Raw genomic sequence first — 8,739 nt, 5'->3', positions numbered from 1 at the left:
CACAATTTTCAGTGGGGATGTATTTGATTCTCTGATGCCAGCAACCCACTGCTGATAGAATTTTTTTTCAATCTTATGTACATTTGAACTAGATATAATTCTTTATTCTTTCCATTGATTATTTTATCTATATTAGTTTTCACTCTTTCCATAACCCAGCTTTTCTTACAAAAACCTGCTGATTTTCTTCATTTTTCATTGATAACGGGTACCTGCTACCCTGAACGATTAACATGATCTTCCTTGAGAAATTATTAGAGATAATAAGAAAGACAGGCAAAACATATGCTAGATTAATCATTTTATTTCAAAATTTTGAAAGAAAAAGAGAAAAATGCTTCAATTTAAAGACATCTTTTCTGTTTCACAGATGTGGGTCTGATTGACTGGGGTGTGAAATGTAACAGCCAATGGTGTACTTAAGGTAAGACTGTCAGTCCAAATATTCAAGAGGTCAGATAAGCAATGGATATGTGTTCTAAATTTACTAAATTGACCACTTTTTACAAATGTTTCTTTTACTCTATAGGAAAAACCCCTACATAAACAAATACATGGGCGCAGACATTTTGGACACCCAACGTTGCGCGGAGGAGAAAATACTAGCTGGCGCGTGATTGGTCGATAAGAGAAAAGACTTGTTATGTATTTGACAAGTGAAATAAAGTTGATAAAAATTTCATATCAAGACTTGGGTTTCTTTGAGGTATACAGGAGTTACAGGTAAAAATTTGAAGGTAGGGATACACTTTGGTTAGAGATTTTCATTTGGTGTCAAACGCACCTAGTCGTAAACAAATGGAAATTGAAAGTAAAAGTGCAACGGCACGGTATATTTTTTCTGGCAATTTTTGTTTTCCAATATCTTGAACTTTCACGACAAAAAGGTCATTTGCCCGAAATTCAATATATGTATCAGTGAGAGGGGCTAAAGTTTGTATGGAAGTCTATGGGAAAACATTTGGTGGTGTTTGTCCTATAGAAAAGGTATGATTTCATGGATAAAAATTGATTACAGCCAAAAAATCAATCGGTTCCTATTTTTTTTGGCATTGAGATTATATTTTAGTTATTTTTGACTATTTGTTTAAAAATTGGAGGGTTTGGGTAAATTGAGGCTCACAATGGGGACTGCACATAGTAAAAAAATGCCAAAATTTGTGCCCTAGCTCTCATATTTTCAATAAATGTACATGTAAATAATTTTAAATAAATATTTATACCGAAATTTACTGTGAATATTGTAAATAATGCAATATCAATATTTATGGGCATTATCAATACACAAAACACATGAATATCCCCCTCGCAGTTTGAGAAATTTATTTAAATCCATGTATTTTATGAGTGTAAACACTGGAAAAGATTGATTAATCCTCTTTCAAATTTGTGTTAAGCAGAGTTGATTGAATAATTTATAACAAAATTTGACTGCTATTTACTAATTAGGTTACTTTGTTTTTACATAAGGGGCATAATCCAGCAGCAAAGCCAGTTTCAGTCATGTAATCTGTGCTGACTTGAAATAAAAGTTATACTTTTGGTGAAACTTAGAGATTACTAGTAGGAAATTTAATTTAATTTACAGTACAATATATTTTTGCAGAAAATACATTTAAAATGCAATAAATATGCAAAATTATAACTGAAAAAATTATGAAAAAGGTATCTGAATGTCCCTCCACCCTGCCATATCCAATCTTGATATTCTGCTGAAAAGGGGGGGGGGGGGGGTAATTTTGTGCTCTAATCATGCTGTAAAATGAGGGAAATTTTTTAAAATCTGGTTTGTTTGAATAACAAGAGTCATGCTTATCTGCAGTTATTTTTTTTCAATTTCTTTTTTATTTTTTTTAAATAATTATCTGAGTAAATTCTATTTTAACATGATTATTTTAAAGGTATTACATCAAAAATGCTTTTAAAAAATTCAAAAGATGGTGTTAAGAATAAAAAATTATGATACAGGCTACTAGATGCATTTACCAGTATGTTTTAATACGATAAAATGTATTTCAGCGATGCATTCTCAAGAAGGAAGAGATTAATGAACCCTACCCTCTTACAATGAACAACACATGGATACTCTCGGGATGATCTCTTTGCTTTCATTGAGAGTTCCAAGGTATTGTTTTCGTAGAAAATCTAGTTAATCTCTTAATATTTAATTTATTTAGAACTTTTTATAGATTATTAGAAAATAAATTTCCTCAGAACTGCAGTTATTTAAGCACTTTGCTTACAATTGAGCACTTTATTCAGTAAGACAATATGGATTATCTGCCCTTGGCATTTAATCAATTTATTAATTAGGTCAATAATAAGAAATGATATGCAAATAAATATATTTGCCTTTTTTGAGAATGTACATATTTAACATCAAATACATGAAATGTTCATGAAAATTGGCTAAAATGTAGGTCACCCCCCTTCAAAATTACACAATTTTCAGTGGGGATGTATTTGATTCTCTGATGCCAGCAACCCACTGCTGATAGAATTTTTTTTCAATCTTATGTACATTTGAACTAGATATAATTCTTTATTCTTTCCATTGATTATTTTATCTATATTAGTTTTCACTCTTTCCATAACCCAGCTTTTCTTACAAAAACCTGCTGATTTTCTTCATTTTTCATTGATAACGGGTACCTGCTACCCTGAACGATTAACATGATCTTCCTTGAGAAATTATTAGAGATAATAAGAAAGACAGGCAAAACATATGCTAGATTAATCATTTTATTTCAAAATTTTGAAAGAAAAAGAGAAAAATGCTTCAATTTAAAGACATCTTTTCTGTTTCACAGATGTGGGTCTGATTGACTGGGGTGTGAAATGTAACAGCCAATGGTGTACTTAAGGTAAGACTGTCAGTCCAAATATTCAAGAGGTCAGATAAGCAATGGATATGTGTTCTAAATTTACTAAATTGACCACTTTTTACAAATGTTTCTTTTACTCTATAGGAAAAACCCCTACATAAACAAATACATGGGCGCAGACATTTTGGACACCCAACGTTGCGCGGAGGAGAAAATACTAGCTGGCGCGTGATTGGTCGATAAGAGAAAAGACTTGTTATGTATTTGACAAGTGAAATAAAGTTGATAAAAATTTCATATCAAGACTTGGGTTTCTTTGAGGTATACAGGAGTTACAGGTAAAAATTTGAAGGTAGGGATACACTTTGGTTAGAGATTTTCATTTGGTGTCAAACGCACCTAGTCGTAAACAAATGGAAATTGAAAGTAAAAGTGCAACGGCACGGTATATTTTTTCTGGCAATTTTTGTTTTCCAATATCTTGAACTTTCACGACAAAAAGGTCATTTGCCCGAAATTCAATATATGTATCAGTGAGAGGGGCTAAAGTTTGTATGGAAGTCTATGGGAAAACATTTGGTGGTGTTTGTCCTATAGAAAAGGTATGATTTCATGGATAAAAATTGATTACAGCCAAAAAATCAATCGGTTCCTATTTTTTTTGGCATTGAGATTATATTTTAGTTATTTTTGACTATTTGTTTAAAAATTGGAGGGTTTGGGTAAATTGAGGCTCACAATGGGGACTGCACATAGTAAAAAAATGCCAAAATTTGTGCCCTAGCTCTCATATTTTCAATAAATGTACATGTAAATAATTTTAAATAAATATTTATACCGAAATTTACTGTGAATATTGTAAATAATGCAATATCAATATTTATGGGCATTATCAATACACAAAACACATGAATATCCCCCTCGCAGTTTGAGAAATTTATTTAAATCCATGTATTTTATGAGTGTAAACACTGGAAAAGATTGATTAATCCTCTTTCAAATTTGTGTTAATCAGAGTTGATTGAATAATTTATAACAAAATTTGACTGCTATTTACTAATTAGGTTACTTTGTTTTTACATAAGGGGCATAATCCAGCAGCAAAGCCAGTTTCAGTCATGTAATCTGTGCTGACTTGAAATAAAAGTTATACTTTTGGTGAAACTTAGAGATTACTAGTAGGAAATTTAATTTAATTTACAGTACAATATATTTTTGCAGAAAATACATTTAAAATGCAATAAATATGCAAAATTATAACTGAAAAAATTATGAAAAAGGTATCTGAATGTCCCTCCACCCTGCCATATCCAATCTTGATATTCTGCTGAAAAGGGGGGGGGGGGGGTAATTTTGTGCTCTAATCATGCTGTAAAATGAGGGAAATTTTTTAAAATCTGGTTTGTTTGAATAACAAGAGTCATGCTTATCTGCAGTTATTTTTTTTCAATTTCTTTTTTATTTTTTTTAAATAATTATCTGAGTAAATTCTATTTTAACATGATTATTTTAAAGGTATTACATCAAAAATGCTTTTAAAAAATTCAAAAGATGGTGTTAAGAATAAAAAATTATGATACAGGCTACTAGATGCATTTACCAGTATGTTTTAATACGATAAAATGTATTTCAGCGATGCATTCTCAAGAAGGAAGAGATTAATGAACCCTACCCTCTTACAATGAACAACACATGGATACTCTCGGGATGATCTCTTTGCTTTCATTGAGAGTTCCAAGGTATTGTTTTCGTAGAAAATCTAGTTAATCTCTTAATATTTAATTTATTTAGAACTTTTTATAGATTATTAGAAAATAAATTTCCTCAGAACTGCAGTTATTTAAGCACTTTGCTTACAATTGAGCACTTTATTCAGTAAGACAATATGGATTATCTGCCCTTGGCATTTAATCAATTTATTAATTAGGTCAATAATAAGAAATGATATGCAAATAAATATATTTGCCTTTTTTGAGAATGTACATATTTAACATCAAATACATGAAATGTTCATGAAAATTGGCTAAAATGTAGGTCACCCCCCTTCAAAATTACACAATTTTCAGTGGGGATGTATTTGATTCTCTGATGCCAGCAACCCACTGCTGATAGAATTTTTTTTCAATCTTATGTACATTTGAACTAGATATAATTCTTTATTCTTTCCATTGATTATTTTATCTATATTAGTTTTCACTCTTTCCATAACCCAGCTTTTCTTACAAAAACCTGCTGATTTTCTTCATTTTTCATTGATAACGGGTACCTGCTACCCTGAACGATTAACATGATCTTCCTTGAGAAATTATTAGAGATAATAAGAAAGACAGGCAAAACATATGCTAGATTAATCATTTTATTTCAAAATTTTGAAAGAAAAAGAGAAAAATGCTTCAATTTAAAGACATCTTTTCTGTTTCACAGATGTGGGTCTGATTGACTGGGGTGTGAAATGTAACAGCCAATGGTGTACTTAAGGTAAGACTGTCAGTCCAAATATTCAAGAGGTCAGATAAGCAATGGATATGTGTTCTAAATTTACTAAATTGACCACTTTTTACAAATGTTTCTTTTACTCTATAGGAAAAACCCCTACATAAACAAATACATGGGCGCAGACATTTTGGACACCCAACGTTGCGCGGAGGAGAAAATACTAGCTGGCGCGTGATTGGTCGATAAGAGAAAAGACTTGTTATGTATTTGACAAGTGAAATAAAGTTGATAAAAATTTCATATCAAGACTTGGGTTTCTTTGAGGTATACAGGAGTTACAGGTAAAAATTTGAAGGTAGGGATACACTTTGGTTAGAGATTTTCATTTGGTGTCAAACGCACCTAGTCGTAAACAAATGGAAATTGAAAGTAAAAGTGCAACGGCACGGTATATTTTTTCTGGCAATTTTTGTTTTCCAATATCTTGAACTTTCACGACAAAAAGGTCATTTGCCCGAAATTCAATATATGTATCAGTGAGAGGGGCTAAAGTTTGTATGGAAGTCTATGGGAAAACATTTGGTGGTGTTTGTCCTATAGAAAAGGTATGATTTCATGGATAAAAATTGATTACAGCCAAAAAATCAATCGGTTCCTATTTTTTTTGGCATTGAGATTATATTTTAGTTATTTTTGACTATTTGTTTAAAAATTGGAGGGTTTGGGTAAATTGAGGCTCACAATGGGGACTGCACATAGTAAAAAAATGCCAAAATTTGTGCCCTAGCTCTCATATTTTCAATAAATGTACATGTAAATAATTTTAAATAAATATTTATACCGAAATTTACTGTGAATATTGTAAATAATGCAATATCAATATTTATGGGCATTATCAATACACAAAACACATGAATATCCCCCTCGCAGTTTGAGAAATTTATTTAAATCCATGTATTTTATGAGTGTAAACACTGGAAAAGATTGATTAATCCTCTTTCAAATTTGTGTTAATCAGAGTTGATTGAATAATTTATAACAAAATTTGACTGCTATTTACTAATTAGGTTACTTTGTTTTTACATAAGGGGCATAATCCAGCAGCAAAGCCAGTTTCAGTCATGTAATCTGTGCTGACTTGAAATAAAAGTTATACTTTTGGTGAAACTTAGAGATTACTAGTAGGAAATTTAATTTAATTTACAGTACAATATATTTTTGCAGAAAATACATTTAAAATGCAATAAATATGCAAAATTATAACTGAAAAAATTATGAAAAAGGTATCTGAATGTCCCTCCACCCTGCCATATCCAATCTTGATATTCTGCTGAAAAGGGGGGGGGGTAATTTTGTGCTCTAATCATGCTGTAAAATGAGGGAAATTTTTTAAAATCTGGTTTGTTTGAATAACAAGAGTCATGCTTATCTGCAGTTATTTTTTTTCAATTTCTTTTTTATTTTTTTTAAATAATTATCTGAGTAAATTCTATTTTAACATGATTATTTTAAAGGTATTACATCAAAAATGCTTTTAAAAAATTCAAAAGATGGTGTTAAGAATAAAAAATTATGATACAGGCTACTAGATGCATTTACCAGTATGTTTTAATACGATAAAATGTATTTCAGCGATGCATTCTCAAGAAGGAAGAGATTAATGAACCCTACCCTCTTACAATGAACAACACATGGATACTCTCGGGATGATCTCTTTGCTTTCATTGAGAGTTCCAAGGTATTGTTTTCGTAGAAAATCTAGTTAATCTCTTAATATTTAATTTATTTAGAACTTTTTATAGATTATTAGAAAATAAATTTCCTCAGAACTGCAGTTATTTAAGCACTTTGCTTACAATTGAGCACTTTATTCAGTAAGACAATATGGATTATCTGCCCTTGGCATTTAATCAATTTATTAATTAGGTCAATAATAAGAAATGATATGCAAATAAATATATTTGCCTTTTATGAGAATGTACATATTTAACATCAAATACATGAAATGTTCATGAAAATTGGCTAAAATGTAGGTCACCCCCCTTCAAAATTACACAATTTTCAGTGGGGATGTATTTGATTCTCTGATGCCAGCAACCCACTGCTGATAGAATTTTTTTTCAATCTTATGTACATTTGAACTAGATATAATTCTTTATTCTTTCCATTGATTATTTTATCTATATTAGTTTTCACTCTTTCCATAACCCAGCTTTTCTTACAAAAACCTGCTGATTTTCTTCATTTTTCATTGATAACGGGTACCTGCTACCCTGAACGATTAACATGATCTTCCTTGAGAAATTATTAGAGATAATAAGAAAGACAGGCAAAACATATGCTAGATTAATCATTTTATTTCAAAATTTTGAAAGAAAAAGAGAAAAATGCTTCAATTTAAAGACATCTTTTCTGTTTCACAGATGTGGGTCTGATTGACTGGGGTGTGAAATGTAACAGCCAATGGTGTACTTAAGGTAAGACTGTCAGTCCAAATATTCAAGAGGTCAGATAAGCAATGGATATGTGTTCTAAATTTACTAAATTGACCACTTTTTACAAATGTTTCTTTTACTCTATAGGAAAAACCCCTACATAAACAAATACATGGGCGCAGACATTTTGGACACCCAACGTTGCGCGGAGGAGAAAATACTAGCTGGCGCGTGATTGGTCGATAAGAGAAAAGACTTGTTATGTATTTGACAAGTGAAATAAAGTTGATAAAAATTTCATATCAAGACTTGGGTTTCTTTGAGGTATACAGGAGTTACAGGTAAAAATTTGAAGGTAGGGATACACTTTGGTTAGAGATTTTCATTTGGTGTCAAACGCACCTAGTCGTAAACAAATGGAAATTGAAAGTAAAAGTGCAACGGCACGGTATATTTTTTCTGGCAATTTTTGTTTTCCAATATCTTGAACTTTCACGACAAAAAGGTCATTTGCCCGAAATTCAATATATGTATCAGTGAGAGGGGCTAAAGTTTGTATGGAAGTCTATGGGAAAACATTTGGTGGTGTTTGTCCTATTGTACCAGCATATTTTGCTTTTCAGACTTCAATAAATACAACACATTATTAACGTCATTTTTCGGCATGATTGATTTTTCACACCTTGACTACAAATCGACATTAACTGTGCTTTCCTTTTCTCTCTGACTCTATTTTTGCATAAAAGAACAAGTACTCTGGATGCATATTATTTCTCTGTAGTCAGTTTAAACATTTCCTAGGTCTATACTATTTTTTTCAGGGGCAAAACTTTATAGAATGTCGGAATAGGAAACCCCTCCCCCTTTTGACGTCATTTTCAAGGCAATATTTGTTTGGATACTCCATGTAATATTTGCGATAAAATTTCATAGAACTTCCGAAATGAGATAAAAATTCGATATTTTATGGAACAATAGTGCCCCAACACATATCTGAAATAACGTGATATTTGGATTTCAAATGTTTATAACAAAACAGTTTT

At 31.1% G+C, this 8,739-nt stretch overlaps 1 long non-coding RNA gene across 3 annotated transcripts; it reads left to right on the top strand.

Moving 5' to 3' along the window:
• The first annotated feature begins 359 nt into the window (after positions 1–359).
• Positions 360–8,283, top strand: LOC134264488 (uncharacterized). Of its 3 annotated transcripts, XR_009991537.1 has the most exons (8): positions 758–987; positions 2,020–2,125; positions 2,811–2,864; positions 4,459–4,564; positions 5,250–5,303; positions 6,894–6,999; positions 7,685–7,738; positions 7,844–8,283. It is a non-coding gene; the product is annotated as an uncharacterized LOC134264488 (long non-coding RNA). The 3 variants fall into 3 exon arrangements; XR_009991536.1 differs by lacking the exon at positions 758–987 and adding an exon at positions 360–424 and having other exon boundaries at positions 7,685–8,283; XR_009991535.1 differs by having other exon boundaries at positions 760–987; positions 7,685–8,283.
• The last annotated feature ends 456 nt before the right edge of the window (positions 8,284–8,739 follow it).

Source organism: Saccostrea cucullata, unplaced genomic scaffold (genome assembly GCF_032062105.1).
Source record: "Saccostrea cucullata isolate Sc308-1 unplaced genomic scaffold, CSIRO_AGI_Scuc_v1 ctg16471, whole genome shotgun sequence".
Lineage (NCBI taxonomy): Eukaryota > Metazoa > Mollusca > Bivalvia > Ostreida > Ostreidae > Saccostrea > Saccostrea cuccullata.
The sequence above is the reverse complement of the archived record's forward strand: the minus strand, read 5'-3'. Positions and strand labels throughout refer to the sequence as shown.